This window comes from Selaginella moellendorffii, unplaced genomic scaffold (assembly GCF_000143415.4).
Source record: "Selaginella moellendorffii unplaced genomic scaffold, v1.0 SELMOscaffold_6, whole genome shotgun sequence".
Lineage (NCBI taxonomy): Eukaryota > Viridiplantae > Streptophyta > Lycopodiopsida > Selaginellales > Selaginellaceae > Selaginella > Selaginella moellendorffii.
In genome coordinates, this window is record NW_003314267.1 from 3,797,584 (window position 1) to 3,815,783 (window position 18,200).

Consider the following 18,200-nt stretch of genomic DNA (forward strand, 5'->3'; position numbering starts at 1 on the left):
GTTCCCTTTATCAGCCCCTCTTGTTCAAGTGTTTGTTTACTGGGCTTAGCACCTGTACTTAGCCAGATGGACATAAGGTAGGAACTCCTATGTGTTTCTAGCTGAGCATACTTAGCCTGGCTCTTAGTTCTCTTTTGCTCTATCTTGCATTGGCTTGACAAAAACCCTCATGTATTGAGATTAGTCCCTCAATATCGCTGGATGATAGCTTACCGTGTTTGCCAAACACCCTCGCTATCATGCCCTTTGTATTAGTCTAGATGCTATTTATGGAAAGTGTCTAGATTTGCTAATTTGGCATATCTACGGAATGTAAAGATCATCCTGAACACAATGGTGTTTGTCCCGTGTCCAAATTCGCAATCTAGGGATATTCCATATTTAGTAAGTTTCGAGCTTGTCCCAGAGATTAACTCCTGATACTAAAGGAGGCTTGGAGTGAAAGCCCAAAGCATGTGTTCCTCAGGGGGGGGGGGGGGCGGGGGCTGTGGGGGGTTCCAAATGTATAGTAGGGATAGTGGGTAGGTTGGGCATAGCTGACCAACCTGAGGCATAGTCTAGCTCTCACTTGTGTGCTTGTCTTTGTTTTGTGTCCGGCTTGGGTCTAAGCCCGTAAATCACCATAGGATAAAAGGTAAAAACCACACGCACTACACAAGGCGAGGAAAGATAACATGGCCGAAAGATCACATATGTTAGTTATGGCCCAAAGTATTAACCACTTTACAAGAAGCAAAATGTTTTAAGTGTATAAGAGGCTTGTTCTTTGGCTTGGTTTGTGCTTTGTCCCTTGTCCTAGGTCAACTTTAGCGAACTTAAGTGTTTGATATCCCTTCTGTGATGTTCTAGAGATTTTTGGTGGAACCTTCATATAATAATTTTAAAAGGTTAAAAGTTTTAACTTGAGAATTTTAGAGAAAAATACCTATGATCACAATTAAAAATGTTGATTAGACTCTTGAAATCATTTGTAACTACTTGGAATTCTGGTATTAAAATTGAAATTGATAAAAAGTGAGGCAAAATAATTTTTTGGACATCAAATATAAAGAAACAAAAGAAAATATCACCATATTTTAATTGTAACACCCCAAGCTACCTGAGTCATATAAGACAAAATTTATGATCATGATGAAATTGATGTTTATGAATGATTCTATTTTAGATTCAAAAAAACATGTTTAAATGAAATTTATGTTCACCTGAAATTCTTGCTTGCCCATACTTTGGGTAGTATGTGTGAACTCCCACAAATGAGTTTTGGCCCTTATCTTTCACGTTTTCTTGTCTTCTTTGCCACACAAGTTTCAACATGGCAAAAGATAACAAAATTTAACAAGAGGCCTCACACTTTACATGTCAATTTGGAGTGGCCAAGGCGAGACAAGATGTCGATACCACTCATTCCCTGCCTCTATGCTTGCCACCATCCCTTGTACGGAAGAACACAGAAACAATTACTTTGTACGGTGGTTCTGCCAAGACGTAAGAACGCTCTGGATCCTTCTCTACCTCAAAGAGAACTTGGTGCCTTTCTTCTCATTGAATGAATCTCAAGCGATGGGTCACGGGACATAGACTATGTTCTTGGTTCGTATTGGTCTCGGGGAAAGAAAAGGATTGAGAAGAAGATATTTCGCAGCTCTAGCAGAAACTTCTCGAGATCTTGTCGAAGATTCGCAAGCCTCGTACGCTCGCTCGCTGCGCCATTGCCGAGCTCAAAGATCTCCTCCAAGGCAAGTCCGTCCACCGCCGGATCAATCAGGCAGGCCTCCAGAGAAATTTCCAGCTGGGCAATCTCCTCCTCCAAATGTATGGAAATGCAGGGATTTAAGCAGCGCTCAAGAAGTCTTCGATTCCATCCCAGAAAAACCACGCTCGCCTGGTCCCTATTCGTCACCGCATATGCCCAGAATGGGCATACCAGGTCTCTACGACTCTATGCAAAGCCACGGCCTTTTTCCAAGCGACTTTACCATCTCGGTGGCCCTCAGCTCCTGTTCCAGCCTCAAGAGCTTCGAGCGAGGAGCGAGGATCCATCGCTGGGCTGACGAGCACGGCTATGGCTCCAACCTTCTCGTCCAGAACGCGCTCGTCAACTTCTACGCAAAGTGCTCCAAGATCCCAGAGGCAATGAAACTGTTTGGCGAGATGAGCGAGCGAACGAGTGTCACCTGGAACGCAGTCATTTCGGCTCACGCCCAGAACGATCGCTGGCACTCTCGATCTCTATCGCGAGATGCTGGCCGAGGCTGTCGAGCCGAGTAGCGTCACCTTTGCGGTGGCTCTTAGCGCTTGCTCCAGCTTGGGAGCTATGGAGGAAGGCTGGAGAATCCACGCTCGGTTCTCACTGTGTGGATTCCACCGTGCCACCATCGCCCAGAATGGGCTCGTAAGCATGTACGCCAAGTGTGGCTGCCTGGACGGAAGCTCGAGCTATCTTCAATGGAATCCTGGAGCAAACTGTCGTCTCGTGGTCTGCCATGATCGGAGCTTATGCTCTCCATGGCCGCGGCCAGGAAGCTCTCCTTCTCTTTCATAGGATGAGAAAAGATGGAAGAGTGGAGCCGAATGCCATGACTTTCACTGGAGTTTTCAATGCCTGTGGCGTGGTCGAGGATCTGGAGCAAGGCAGAGAGATTCACGCTCTCGCCATGGCGAGTGGAGAGCTCAAATCATCCAGCCCCATCCTGGAGAACGCGCTGCTGAACATGTTCGTGAGGTGTGGCAGCCTGGAAGAAGCTCGCAAAGTCTTCGACGCGATGGATCATCCGGACGCCTTCTCGTGGACGAACATGATCACCGCTTGCACAGAGAACTGCGAGCTTCTCGAGGCGTTGGGCTCTTCCACTGGATGAATTTGAAAGGGGTCCCTCCAACCAGTGTCACGCTCGCCAGCGTCCTCAATGCGTGTGCTTGTTCTGGAGCTCTCAAAGTTGGCAAGCAAATCCATGCCTGCCTTGATGCCAGCGGCTTTCTCCGCCATGCAAACCAGGAACTCTGTATCCTGGACTGCAATGATTGCCGCGCTTGCTCAGCACGGCCAGGGTGATGAAGCTCTCGAGCTCTTCAAGGAGATGAACTTGGAAGGCATGGTGGCCGACGCCACCACTTTCATCTGCGTTCTCCGCGCTTGCAGCCATGCCGGGCTCATCAAGGAGAGCCTCGAGTTCTTCCACAGCATGGTGGAGGACTACGCCATCGCTCCAACTGAGACGCACTACTGCTGAGCGCTGGACACGATTGGCCGTGCGGGGCGCCTCCAGGACGCCGAGGAGCTGATCCACAGCATGCCTTTTCACCCCGAGACAGTGACATGGAAGACGCTGCTCAACGCTTGTAGAATCCATAGCCAGGCCGAGCGAGCTACAAAGGTGGCGGAGCTCCTCGCGAAGCTCGCGCCCGAGGATAGCATGGCGTACACGCTGCTGGGAAACGTCTACGCCGCCACTGAGAGATATGGAGACCAAATGAGAGTGAGGAAGAGCATGACGGATTGGGGCCTCAAGAAAGTACCCAGGAAGAGCTTCATCGAGGTGAAGAACAAGGTCCATGAGTTTGTCGCTGGCGATCGAGCTCATCCCAGCCGAGACGAGATCTTGCTAGAGTTGGAGAAGCTCGGCGGAAGGATGAGAGAAGCCGGGTACGTTCCAAACACGAAGGACGTCCTTCATGCCGTGAATGAGGAGGAGAAAGAGCAGCTGATTGGATTGCACAGTGAGAAGCTGGCCATTGTGTTTGGGTTGATCGCCACACCACCTGGAACTCCTCTCTTGATCGTCAAGAACCTCTAAGTGTATTATCATACTTGTTTTGACAATAGTAAAGGTACTAAGAGTTAGACTTCTATATATTTTAAACAAAATATTATTAGATACTTTTTTTTGTAATTCGTCGAGCTATTTAAGCAATTTCGTTAAATCTATCATTTGCTAGCCTAGTTAGACACATAAGATATTTTAGTTTTTGCTTTTTTATACTTTTGTCTAGTCACACAGAGTTGGGATCAACCAATTACAAGTATAAGTCTATAAACAAAATGTATCTTCTGATACGTGTGGTGGATTGCTAGTAAACATTTTTATTTTGCTTACCCCAATTCCCTTGTTCAACTTCTATTAGAACTATGAAGGGTCATCAATTTTCAATCTTTCCACCTAGGTGTACAAGAGGACCTTTCCTTTCTACCCATGCCTAATGCGGTTAAGATTAATTTAGTGCATAGTTTCTTGTGCAAAATAATGAATTTTAGAGTAGCTTGCTTACTTCATAATGGGTCTTACCCTCTAGCTTATAGTTAATTTTGCCCTTACAACTATGGAATTAGAAAATGTAGCTTATTATTCTTAGCAAATTTTAGGCAAACCTTTTTTAAATAGATCAACATTAATTTGAATGAGGCATGGAGGTCATTCCGTGAAATTGTCATATGAAATCAACAAAAGGGTCAAATTGTCTAGCACATGATAGCTTATTCTAGATTAATTTGTTTGTGGAATGATGTTAAGTAGTTTTTTAAATATGTGATAGCTAATTCATGGAGGACTTTACTTCAGATTTAGACAAAAATTACTTTTCAAGGCATATTTTTCTCTAGCCTTTTCGTCAACGGGTGATAATAGTCAATACAAGTTTTTGTTCAAGTTTGTATGACAAATTTTTGAGCTTTATAATGTATTTCAAAATTTCTAGTTTTAGATAAAACCCTTTTTATCTATAAGCTTATTCTAATTCTTTAGATACAATAGTAATGTTTCCAAGACTAACGCCTACACCTAGTAGTAAGCTCTATAGCTCTTTATTCTATATTTATGGTGTGAAGCCTCTCAACTACTTCATTTGGCAAAAACTCAATTAGCATATGGGGTGATCTGTGCATTCTAAACGTAGGCAAAAATTAAACTATAACTCTTACTAAAGTAGTTATATAATTTTGTTTATGTGGAAAATATTCACTAAGTGGAAATTCTCTCTTGTAAGGAGGTATATATAATTGTTGATTACATCTCATAAGGGTGGTTAACACCTTGCAAATGGTGTTTCACACTTAGAATGGTGAGTATTTCCCCTAGCAATTAAATGTCACTTAACTAATCTAAAGGACAGATTTTCCCACCTATTCACTTATATATTTACTTTTTGTTTATGCTTCACTTTAGGGGATATAGGGTGTATTTCATGTAATTGCCCTTGATTCCTCCCTATGAGGTTGGATGTGATGTGAGTGCTCTCAAAATGTATAAGAGAGTGACACCTTTCACACTGAGCAATATTTATAATTTGAGTAAGCTCTCTACGTATAAAAGATGAGCTTTGATTAATTTGCCTAGATGTACTAAGTGTAGAGCAATTCATGATAATTGCTTTTGAATTTTTGACTTGTGAGTCTTGTTTAAGCCTCATAGGCTTTTGCAATATATGTAGGAGACTTAAATTTGGGACAAGTCTACTCTTAAATCATGTCTAAGTAGTTTTCCAAGTTAAAGGACCTTGGTTGAGACAACACAATGTTTTAATGGTGACTTTACCTTTGTTAAAGCCTCGTAAAATTTTGGTGAATAATTTTCCAATTTGTTCTTCACTAAGGCTGGCTCTAGCTCTCTTTAAACTAGAGTTGAAGATAAAAGTTATAGGTGCCCAATTTTCCTGCTTGTATATGCCTAAAACATTTGTGACATTCTGCTGAAAAATATATCCTTTAAAAACCCAAATGAGAATTTACTCAAAAGTAAAGAAATTTCGAGTAGTTAATTATGTTTTCCAAAGCAAATAAACTCCTTTCCTTCTTTTTTTAATTTTTATCAAGAAATTATTGGCTAAATAATTTGAACTTGAGTTTATTGGCAACGTATGCCGAACTAGACAAAGGTAGTTTTTCAAAGGAAAACAAGGCTTAATGCAATAGTGCCGACCTAAGGTATGGTTTTTCAAGCTCTAATTTGTGCCAATTTCAAACTTGTCCCATACTCTGTGGCTTAGGTGACAAATCTTTCTTGCGTTGTTTGGGCACTAAACTATTGCAATCACAAAAAAACTCTTTTGTTCAGTGTTGTCTAGGTTTGCAATCACTAAAGAGATCTACTTATGATTCTTAGTGTTAGGCATGTTTAGAATTCACAAGCAATTTTCTTCCAGCTGTTTTTCAAATCAAAGAGTGACGGTTTATCCCAAAGTGGTCATCAAAAGTGAATAAAACGTTTTCTACTTATACTTGCTTTTTTGCTCTTATTTATAAAATATTGACAAACAAATAGAAACAAGAACATAGAGAAGAGAAGAAAAAAAAAAGAATGAGAAGAGAATAAAAAAATGAATTTTGCTTTGAACCCCAAAGACGTGAGTAAGGATAAACATATATCACTCTCTCAACTCTACTTTGCACAAACAGTCATAAATAAAAGAAAAAATAGTTAATTCAATGTAAATGCATATAACAGTCAGTTAAGGTTATTTTCCAGCACGTCTAAGTACTAAAAATCATTTCAATCGACAAAAATGGGTCTATGATTCACCTATATATTACATAATTTTATAACTGTTTCTAATTGCTTCACGTTTATCTATGACGAGTGTTGTATAAGTCAAATCTTTCTTTTTTGGATGCCTAAGCTTAAACATAACTCCATTTCATTTAAGCTTTTCTTCTTTTGCTTTATTTGGGATGATACACAAAATAAAACATTTACCTCTTCATCACATACTATAGTCTTTTTTGAGACAACATGGAAAGAAATTTATTTACTTAAGGCTTAGTGGGGGAATTGAGAACTCTTTTGAGACAACGTGGAAAGAAATTTATTTGCTTAAGGCCTAATAAGGGAATTGTTTTGAGAACTCATTACTTTTTTACATCTCATGAGCTTTTAAAGAACACAATGAAATACATATGGCATTGTAGTATATATGGTTTTCACCTTTTACTCTATGGTGATTTATTATAAGATAATTATGAAGCAAAACATAACCCTTGAACACATAGGCCAAAGATAGTGGAATGGAATCTAAGTTTAAAGACCTTAGGCCATTGAAAGAAGGGACAGAGTCAAACTCTTAAGCTATAGTCAAAGAGTGAAGAAACTAGAAAATAGAATAACCATAAGCATTCAACTTAAAGAGAAAAGGGATAGAAGTATGAAGAAACATTAGGATAATCCTATAGTCAATGCCAAAACCAATATATAAAATAGAGATAAATAAAGTTATGCATCATTTCATCATATTAGTGGCCTAATGTACTTCACCAGCTAACATGGTATGGAGCTTAGGTTTATACCCAAGCCAGACATAGAACAAGAATAGACATACAAATAAAAAACTATACTATGCCTCAAGTTAGTTGGCCATACCCAACCTATCTATTGTCAAACCACCTTGCTCCCTCTTTATAACTTTGAACACACACTTTGGGCTTTCACTCTAGTCCCAAGAGTTAGTCTTTGGGACAATCACAAAAACTTATTAAATATGGAATAATACTAGATTGCAAATTTGAAGATAGAAATACATTGTGTTTAGGACAATTTTTACATTTCATAAATATGTTTAACTAGTAAATCTAAACACTTTTTATAAATAGCCAATAGGACCAAATAAAACCAACACATTAGTGAGAGTGTCTTAGCAAATATGGTAAGTTATCACTTAACAAGTATTGAGGGGCCAAGCTCAATATCACAGGGGTTCTTGTCAAACTAGTGCAAGATGGAGCAAAATAAAATTAACAAATTAGACCAAGTATGCTTAGGTAAATAGATACTTAGGAATTTCTTTTTTATGTCCAGATGCTAAATCTAATTTATTAACACTTGAATAAGAGGGACTGATAAAAGAAATTAGCAATACTAACTTCATACCATTATGACAGTAAAGAAAGAATATTCAAAAAAACGTGCTGATAAGTAGCTTTTGATACCTACAGTCATATTCATAACATGCATGCACTCGTGTTATGCCAATTTTGAACAACACACATAAATTAGATGAAAGATGAAATTTTCCAAATACAAGCTTTGCCTTTTATGTATTTAAGCATCATCATATTGTATAACAAATTATAACAAAGTTGTGAATGGGAATGGTGTCCACACCTTGACAAAGTGCTAATGTATAAAGTTGAATTTTATTTCCATCAAAGTTACCCTTCAGACAGATTATATAAACCTTATATATAGTGCCACCAAATGAAGGCCTTGATTGTCATCTAGCTTCCAGATCCAGCAGTGCTATAAATGTTTTTTCCACAACTTGCACCTAATTCTTGCTCACGGATCTATCCAAGTGATTAGTCCAATCTCCTGACACTCCCACAACTAGGCCATACACATGAATTTCTAGATTGCTAAAAGCCACTAAGAATGCATATCACTTTGTGAGATTGAAGGAGATCCAAGCTTATTCCTTATTGTTCTGATTACAATAAATAAATTGGGTGGATTAATGTTGATACAATATTTTTTAATCAATATAAGAAAGCATAATGTAAAACAAATAATTAAATTGATCAAACTTTTAAAAGATTATTCATAAAATCAACTACATTTTTTTCAAAAATTTAAACTAATTTCATTTCTGAAAGTAAATATGAACATCGTAAAACCAATTAATTTAAATATATTTTTATATAAAAAAATTGCTACACATATAAGTTTTTATTTTAAGGCTTTAGATGCTCCACCAGTTAGATCATGGAAGGGGATATATGAAAGGAGGAAGAAAAAAATGTCACTTTTGCTATGTTATATATGTGAAAGATTCTAATTTAGTTGTTTGGATTTAAAGAATCTAAACACAGTTAGCTCAAAGGTTCAGGAAAAGTACAATATTTTTATACAATCATTTATTCTAGTCTTGAGTAATAATATAGTTCTCTCTCTTACAGTACACTCCATTGTTGTATGAATCAAATTAAATTATGTATTGCTACTATATGTAGCCATAAAACTAGAGTGAAATTTTTTATTTGATTACTTCATAAGTATGCATTGAGACTTTTATCAGGATTTATATTATTGAGTAATTACTATTATCTTTGTATGTGCAGTGCTGTAGCAGCAGTCGTAGTTGCCTAGGATTGCCGCCTTGGGCATTCCAAGCTTGCTGATCTCTTGCACGATCTGGACGTTCTCGCCTTTGTCATGTGGTCATTGTCAAAGAATATATATTATTAACAGATCGTGCTCATACACAAAATCATAAACAACTATTAACAATTCATCAGCGTGTTGCATGCAGAAAGCCAAAGTGATATTAAATCTGATTGTTTCAGAAAGAAGCCAAGTTATGTAACATATATTCAAAAGATCGTGCATAAAAAAATTACAAACAAGTATTAAAAATTCATCTCGTGAGTTGTATGCAAGAAATTGTCAGAGTTCAGCTAGATATAAGATCAAAGGTTGGGGTTGCAAACAATCCACAACAATATCACTGGCAAGCAATCAATATGGGGTTGCTCAAGGCTAGTGTTTGTGCAATCTCATTCATTATTGTTATAATCGCATTGGCTACTGACGATGTGGGTGCAGTCACCAGCATCACTACATATGCTTTACCACGTTGTGATGGAGCAGTTGATACATATTCCAGTTGTGGTCAGTGCCAGAGTTTAGCTGTAGCAATTGGAGGTTACAAGATTGACTATGATGGAAATCCCATTCGAATTTATACAGCACCAGCTTGTACAGGGCAAGGTGCATTGATAACTCAAGACCAGGAAGCATGTGGTGTGGGCACCCTTCCCATTTTGAGCTTCTATATACGCTGCTGACAATGGATGTGTGTGCTGATGTTTATTAAGTAAATAAGAGGCAAAACTTCAACCAATTTGAGTTACTTCATCATCGATGTAATGCATGTGTGATGCACAAGCTGCTTGTTCAGAATTGGATGAAAGAATGGGACTTGGAAATGGCAACTTAATCACTCAGCCCCTGGTCCTGCACCGAAATCCTGGTAATGATATCACTTCTTGCTAAGAGAAATGGAAAAAGCTAAAAGAAAAGGAAGATCTAAACAAAGCAAAAGTTAGATCTAAACCAAAATCCTAAAAGGAATGAATAGAAGAAAGGAAATGGGAAAAACTAAATCTAATTAAGATTGTCTTTGAGAAAGATCAAAATCAAAGCTTGCTTCCCTCTGTAGTTTCCATCGCACATTTGCATGGCGTTGTCCTCCTCAACTACAAGCTCCAATCTCAGCACCATCACCATGCCTTTCCTGCTTCCGGAAAGTCTTCGTGCTGCGTCAGCACCTCATTCACCGAGCCTGCACTGCGCGGCTCAGCTGTTCGACTGCTGGCGTTGATTCCCGCAAGAGTGGCAGCATCTCATCGAACGGTGTGCCAATCACAAACGCCGAGCCTTCGTAACTGTACTTCGACGCTGCAGTTGCCTTCATACTGCTCATTCCAGCATCCCTCGTCCGAGAGCTGACTCATCTTCGGCCAGTCGTCTTGATCAGCGAGCTTCAGCCTCCCAATGGCTCTTGTTTCCTCTTCCTAATCCTCCAGAGAACGTAGAAATAATTTTGTGGCCACCGTCCAGGCACGCAGAACTTCAACGAGATGCAGCAGCGACAGAACTTCGGCAGAAGTTGCAATCCCCAACTCAGCAGTAGCTTCCTGTCACAGCGAAAGACAATTCAAGGAAAAACAGGTTGGCTGCTTCAATCTAAATTGACTTGTGAACATTCCAACCTGAAAGGACACACATAAGCAAGTTCGGAAAAAGCTTGTGAAAATGCTATATACCTGCAAGTGCGGACAGCTTTGCCATATATAAAAGCTTTCGCCAGGCAGAGCTTTGGCTCGAGGCTAGCGACCTGAAGATCCGGACCATCAGGACGAAAAACCGACGTCCGGTTTCACTCTACAGATATAGCTTCAGTGACGAATACCGATCTCGCAGCACTTTCAGCCCGCTTACACACCAAAAGAGACGTCGTAAGCGGCTGCATTTCTTTCATGCTGTTGAAGAGTCTGCTCCAGTCCTCGGCCAAAATAGCACCGGTGTAGAGATATCATCAGCTTTTGCTCAAAGCCCTGTCCTTGCATAAAGTTTGTGACTTCAGTGTGACTTCAGTGACTCAATTATAGCTTGACTTTGTTCATCGATGCAGCTGAAAAGCTCTTCTATGCTGATACTGTGTGAAAAACACATCCACCTTTGTCCACTTTTGCTGGAAGCTTTATCCCCGACTAGATCCCTAAGGAGATTTTCTACCTGGATTGCGTCCTTCACAATCTGGTCCGAGTGTAAGACTTCAACATCTGCTCAATGTCCATCTTAGTACGAATACATGCTGATTCCCATGAGCTGCTGAATTCCAACCAAAACATCTAAGAATCGATCCTCCTCTTTAGAAATCTTGGTGCGGATCTAGATTAAGTAATCGTTATAGGAATATGCTAAAAGGAGAATTACTTATACCATTTGTCGCTGCAAGACATCTACATCTCGCCCATAAAATCAAAACCATTATTAATGGAACAAAAAAATCATTATTACTTAGAGATTTGAGATTTCTTATGCTTCGGTGCTAATGATCACTATAGCCTTCTAGAAGTTCATCTTCCTTAGCACCAATCTTTTCGGCAGTGTCATTGTTATTTTTGGTTTGCTTATGGTAGTGAATATACCTAGAATATGCTTAGATATTCTAGGATATTCTACCATCTAGCGGTTGGTATTCATTTAGATTAATTTGGTATTTATAATTTATAAACATGTTTATAATTTATAAACTTTCCTAAACCCTTTCTAGTATATTCTTTTTTATTCTATCATCGATTAATCTTGTGTTTATAAATTAATAGGGGCCTATGGGGGGTTCCAAATGTATAGTAGGGATAGTGGGTAGGTCGGGCATAGCCGACCAACCTGATGCATAGTCTAATTCCTACTTGCGTGCTTGTCCTTGTTCTGCGTTTGGCTTGGGTCTAAGCCCAAGTTCCATACCATGCTAATTGATGAGGTACCCATATCCTCGTGTTAGGCCACCAGTATGCCGAAATAGCGCTAGACTCCATTTGGCTTCGTTTTGCCTGTTAGTCCTGGCATTGGGATGCTGGTTGCTCCAGGACTGTTCCAAGTCACTTCGGGCTCTTGTCCCTTCGCTCTTTGGGCTGTATGCTTGGGAGTTGCTCCGTGGTTCAGTTCCGTCACTCCTTGGTTTCATGCTTGGGAGTTTGGCATCGTTCCTTCGTTGAGTGGCCCAAGGCCTTAAACCTTGGGTTCCACACCATTGTCCTATGGACATGTGGCATGTGACACGTGGCATCTGTCACGTGGCACAAAGAGGGTTAGGTTCCACTTCGTGGTGTTATCCTATGGTAAATCACCATAGGATAAAGGATAAAAACCACGTGCACTACATTTGGTATCGGAGCATGAGTCTTGGCGAGTATTATCCAATGAGATTGGGCAACTAGTCTTGTTGCATACGTAGAGATGAAAATGATGATCTGAGTGGGTACATGTTTGGGTGCAAAGACTTCACAGTTGTTCCTTGGGTATGGTTTTTGTTACCTTTTTGTACCGTAATAATGTGAGCTTGCTCTTGGGCTCATAAGATGGATTGAGATGTTCCATTACACGAGTTATCACTTGGGTTCGTGAGTGAGGCACATTAGCAACTCAAGGTTGCACTTTGAGTTGGCAGGATTAATGTTAGCCTATCGGTGGTTCCATGAGTTGTTCCTTATACCAAGGGTGAAAGAAAACTTCCATTGGTCTCATAAATTTTTTTTGGATTGGGCTGAAGGCAGTGCGAAAGCAAGCTTGAGGTTTAGTCCAAGATGAGACCGAAAAGAGAGTTACTAGGGACAAAGGATCAAACAAGTAAATCATTTTCTTTTCTTGGAGAGATGATTTGCAATGAGGTGTTGACTCATTGCTCATGTTCACAATATCCAATCAAGAGTCCCTACCTTGATGCATGTTGGTTATAGTGGTCTTGCAAGTGGTGAGTTGTGGAATGGATAGCAGTGAAGTGCCATACCATTTTGTTTAGGCTTGCTATTGGAAGACTTGGGTTGCAATGCTCAATTCTTTTCCAGGGAACCTTGCTATTGCTCCTTAAGTAGCTTGGTGTTGGATTAGTGTTGGTTTTGGTCGGAAAAAGAGTGGCATGAGCTTATCTGTGTTGTGAACAAAAGATAGTAGTGTTAGGTGTTGTAAGTCTCTATTGGTGGAGTGTGGCATTTATGTTGCATTTTATGGAATTGAGTTGGCATTTGATATTCACATGAACCTTTGAAGTAATGACATTGGCATTGCTCGTGGTGTTACTCAATTGATGATCAAGTCATTGTGATTCTCATATCATATCCATGTGACAGTGAGCAATGTGCTTACGAAGTTGCTTGGTTAAACGATGATCAACCCCAAAGTGGTTGATGGTGAAGCTAGTCTATTTGCAAGTAGTAGCATTGTAGTAGCTTTGACGGGATTCTCGATGGTGGTCCATTATGCTAAGCTTAAATTGGTACCTTGTTTCCTTGAATTTGCCCATTAAGGTGTTAGAAAGCGTTACAGCATTCACTTGCTATGGCTTGTCAGTTGATCCATTGACACTTGGAGTAGATTGTTGGATGGAGAAGATGTGTTGTTGAGGCATTGACATCGCTAGCATTGATGTTAGTGGAAGTGGCATTGTTATTTCGAGTGAAGAGAAATTTTCCTTAGAGCTTGATTTTCCATGTTATTTTTCTTGTTAATGTTTTGGCTTCACATTGGATCTTGAAGATGGTTGAAGAAGAGTGTTAGTGCAATGTGGATATCTGGAGATGTGGTCTTTGTGATCAAGCCTTGGATATTCACTTTGCATTTTACGGATGTCAGTGTTCGATGTTGGAAAAATGGGCAAAGATGTTCGATGCTTAGACATACTATGGATCATGAGAATTTATGATGAGATGAACCTATGTGAAGTTGTTAGTAGGAGGAAGTTGGTTAAGTCTTGAAAGTTTGCAATTCTGGACTGAGAGTCATTCTTTTTCTAGGATGGAAAATTTTCCACAAATTTTCTTAAACTTTTCCAATGGCTGATTTGTCGGTCACTTTGCTTGAAAACCAGTCCATTTTCGTAAGCTAGTACAAATTAGTGAAAGGGTTGGAGTTGACTTTGGTTGTCTTAAACTTTAGTAAGTAGTTTATATGATGCAGCCCGAAAGGGATGCTGACTTTTGGGGCTAAGGCAATTGAGTTGGATAGAGTCTGGAGTTGGCGTAGAAAAGTGGCCCATGTGCTTTTCTAAGAAAGGTGACCCTTGTGCCTTTCTTTTGTAAGTGTTTAGCTTGGTGGTAGTTTGCACCTTGCATTTCGTTAGACTCTATGAGAGTAGTGAGCTCTTACTGATCTTGACTTGGCCTTGGTGGCCCTATGCCTTGGCTGAGGATAGTGATGTCCAACTTAGTTGTTTAAGGTTAAGATGTTGGTACCTGTACTATAGCTTTGTCTATGAGGAGGTTGTGTACCGATATAAGTCCATCTCATGGTCTTCACTTTAGTTTCGACTGAGTGTTAATCACATAGCTAGCCTCTTCAAGGCATGCTCAGAGCTATTGACTAAATGCATTAGTGAGCTTATTGCGGTTGAATTGGATCCAAGTGGTCATTTAGTTTGTGCTTGTCTATGAACTTTTATCTCGTACCTGGGGTATCACGTTCATGTTAGACAAGTATATAACTTGATGACAAGAGTTGGTGTTTGGGTCTTGTGAACGCAAGTTGAGGAGTGATTGTTGGTTGCTATGCGACTAGTGATTACTTGTAGACTTAGTCGAGGACTGTTGACACTTGCTTCGCTTGATGATGATTTACCAGTGATGGGTTTGCTTTACCGAATGGTGTTGCGGAGGATTGTGTCATTAGACTTACATGAGTTTTTCATGTTGACACATTGACTCTACCTCTGTTGATATCATTGGGTTACATCTAGTCCATAATGTTGGATTTCATTGAGTCTTGGACGTGGTGAATCACTCATTGATGATGTGTTATCTAAAACTGAGTTTTGCTGAAGGAATTGGTCTCGGATACTGATTAAGGTATCTTCGACCTTGGTTAGCTTGGTTGTTAGAGAGCTTTAGGTGGTGATTCACTCGTGCTTTCTTCTAGTGTTGATGGCATTAAAGTGATGCCTTGTTGATATTATTGATGTTGAGATTCAAGTGAGATGAAATGTCTATCTTTAAGATTGATATTGAGTTTCATTACTCTCGATAAAGATAGTGTTGATGGTTTGGCCATGACTTTGTGTTATTAGCATTCATGCATTTGCTAATTAACAACTATGTTGACGTTCAAATGAACTAAGTGACAAGTTGAGTTAGTTTTGTTTTAGACGAGATTGTTTAGTAGAGGTTGAACTTTGAGCTTTTCCTTGAAAAGTGATTTAATTGTGGACTATGCTAACTCTATGAAAGGAAAAGTTAGTGATTGGTATTGAAGTGATTAAATCCTTGTTGGGTTCCAGTTAGGATATATTGATCATTGATGATTCTTCTTGTACTTGTTATGAAGTGAGTTACGTCTTTCTATAGATGGATTTATAGAGGATCAAATTGAATGATCACTTATTGAGCATAATTTCGTTATACTTAGCTTTTGGATTGATGCAAACATACTCTTCATTAGCTTTTGTATTATGAAGTTTGGCTTATGGATGTGTTGAAGAGGGTATTGTGGGTTGTCCATGATTTCTTCTTTAGCATTGAAATTAGTTCATGCAAGACTCGTGATCATTGTTAGGCAAGACTTGGGTATAGGCTTTTTTTAGCTTTTGGTTTTTTTTTAAGTTTCATGCTCAATATCCCATTTGTTAGAAGTTGTTGGGGGAAGGCATTTTGGCTCATTATTTTCTATGTTGAAGTTAGCTTTTGCATCTAGCAATCATTGGTGATGATTGACTATCATCTAGGATAGTTGATTATCCTTGTCAAAAGGTTTTGCTTGATTATTGTTGGTATAGAATGGTTTGCCATTCTTCGGGATGGTGGATTCCTTCTTAGACGATGATTATGCATCTCTTTATTGATGAAATGATTGATGATCTTTCATGATGGTTAGTTGTTCTCTTTGATGGCTTATGGCTTTTCGCATTACCACATATTCTTTGTGGTTTGCTTTGGATTGGTCTTTGGGTTTGAGATATCAGTAGGATGTGCCGATACTTGCTTAAGCAATTCTGGTTCCTTCATATTGTTAACTGGGATCTATTCAGATTGGCTGGTATGATGGTTGGCATGACTATATGAGAAATACATAAACTTAAATGAGTTACGAGGCAACTTCTTTGTCTAACACGGATGCGCTACCAACTCAGACACCTTCCAGCCGTCGCCGACAAGGAAATGACCAACGGAGTCAGCCACCCTTGCTACTTTGGGAGTCACCCAGCTTACAAAAGTGTGATATGCCCCTACCCGCAGGGACATAGAGAGAGGAGCTAGAGGCCTCAACCCTCATGAGCAAAGAAACCAAATCCGTTAGTAAGGTTTAGATAGACTACTGTAAACAGGAAGTTAGAGTTGTTTACACGGTCATGCCCTTTTAACAGAATAAGGATCATTGACAGAGAAGCGGGTTATGTGACCAGTCGATAGTAGCTATCCCATGACTAGAGATTTCACCATGCACACGAAGTGCCGAAGCCAGTCTACCTATACTGGCCCAAACTCAAAGATCAATAGATGGACAATATCAAAGTCATAAACAATTATATTTTAGAGACTTAATTATCAGTGAATATATCTTAGATTAGAACACAAAAGTATTCCAAGTAAGTTATCATTCGATAAACCAATATTATAGGATAGGAACTACCAAGATCACTATCATTGGAAAACATAGGATTCACCATCCAATAAAATTCAATAGCAAGTATATCATCAAGGAAACTCAATGATGAAACTTAACTATCGAAGATGGTAGACAGTATGCCAAACAACTTACTAAAGATAATTTAAAGAACACAAAGTATCATTGACTGGCAAATAGAAACTATGACTATCCTATAATACTTGTTTATCGGATGATAACTTAATTGGAATACTTTTGTGTTCTAATCTAAGATTTATTCACTGATAATTAAATCTCTAAGATATTATTGTCTATGACTTTGATATTGTCCGTATATTGATCTTTGAGTTTGGGCAAGTATAGGCAAACTGGCTTCGACACTTCGTGTGCATGTTAAAATCTTTAGTCATGGGGTAACTACTATCGACTGGTCACATAACCCGCCTTTTTGTCGATGTTCCTTATTCCGTTAAAAGGGCGTGACTGTGTAAACATCTCTAACTGCCTCTTTACAGTAGTCTATCTAAACCTTACCGACGGGTTTGGTTTCTTTGCTCATGAGTGTTGGGGCTTCTGGCTTTTCTCTCTATGTCCTTGCAGATAGGGACATATCACACTTTTGTAGCTGGGTGACACCCAGAGTAGCAAGGGTGGCTGACTCTGTTGGTCATTTCCTTGTCGGCGACGGCCGGAAGGTGTCTGAGCTGGTAGCGCATCTGCGTTAGACAAAGAGGTTGCCCCCTAACTCATTTAAGTTAGTGCATTTCTCACATAGTGTGAGTACCGTGAACTTTTTCTAGAGTTGTTTCCTTGGCGGTATTCTAGACTCAAATATGCATCGACGAGGATGTCGATCTTCCCTAGGGGGGGGAGAGTATTACGAATGTGACTTCGGGTATCGAAAGTTATTTGTCGACCGGTCCTTATAGACACTCTTTCCTTACTGCCACGACGGCAGGAGGTCGGTATTATTGGTTCCCTTTATCAGCCCCTCTTGTTCAAGTGTTTGTTTACTGGGCTTAGCACCTGTACTTAGCCAGATGGACATAAGGTAGGAACTCCTATGTGTTTCTAGCTGAGCATACTTAGCCTGGCTCTTAGTTCTCTTTTGCTCTATCTTGCATTGGCTTGACAAAAACCCTCGTGTATTGAGATTAGTCCCTTAATATCGCTGGATGATAGCTTACCGTGTTTGCCAAACACCCTCGCTATCATGCCCTTTGTATTAGTCTAGATGCTATTTATGGAAAGTGTCTAGATTTGCTCATTTGGCATATCTACGGAATGTAAAGATCATCCTGAACACAATGGTGTTTGTCCCGTGTCCAAATTCGCAATCTAGGGACATTCCATATTTAGTAAGTTTCAAGCTTGTCCCAGAGATTAACTCTTGATACTAAA

At 39.6% G+C, this 18,200-nt stretch overlaps 1 pseudogene; it reads left to right on the top strand.

Annotated features, from left to right (window-relative positions):
* Positions 1 to 1,581: 1,581 nt before the first annotated feature.
* LOC9652185 lies at positions 1,582 to 3,794 on the top strand (annotated as a pseudogene).
* The last annotated feature ends 14,406 nt before the right edge of the window (positions 3,795 to 18,200 follow it).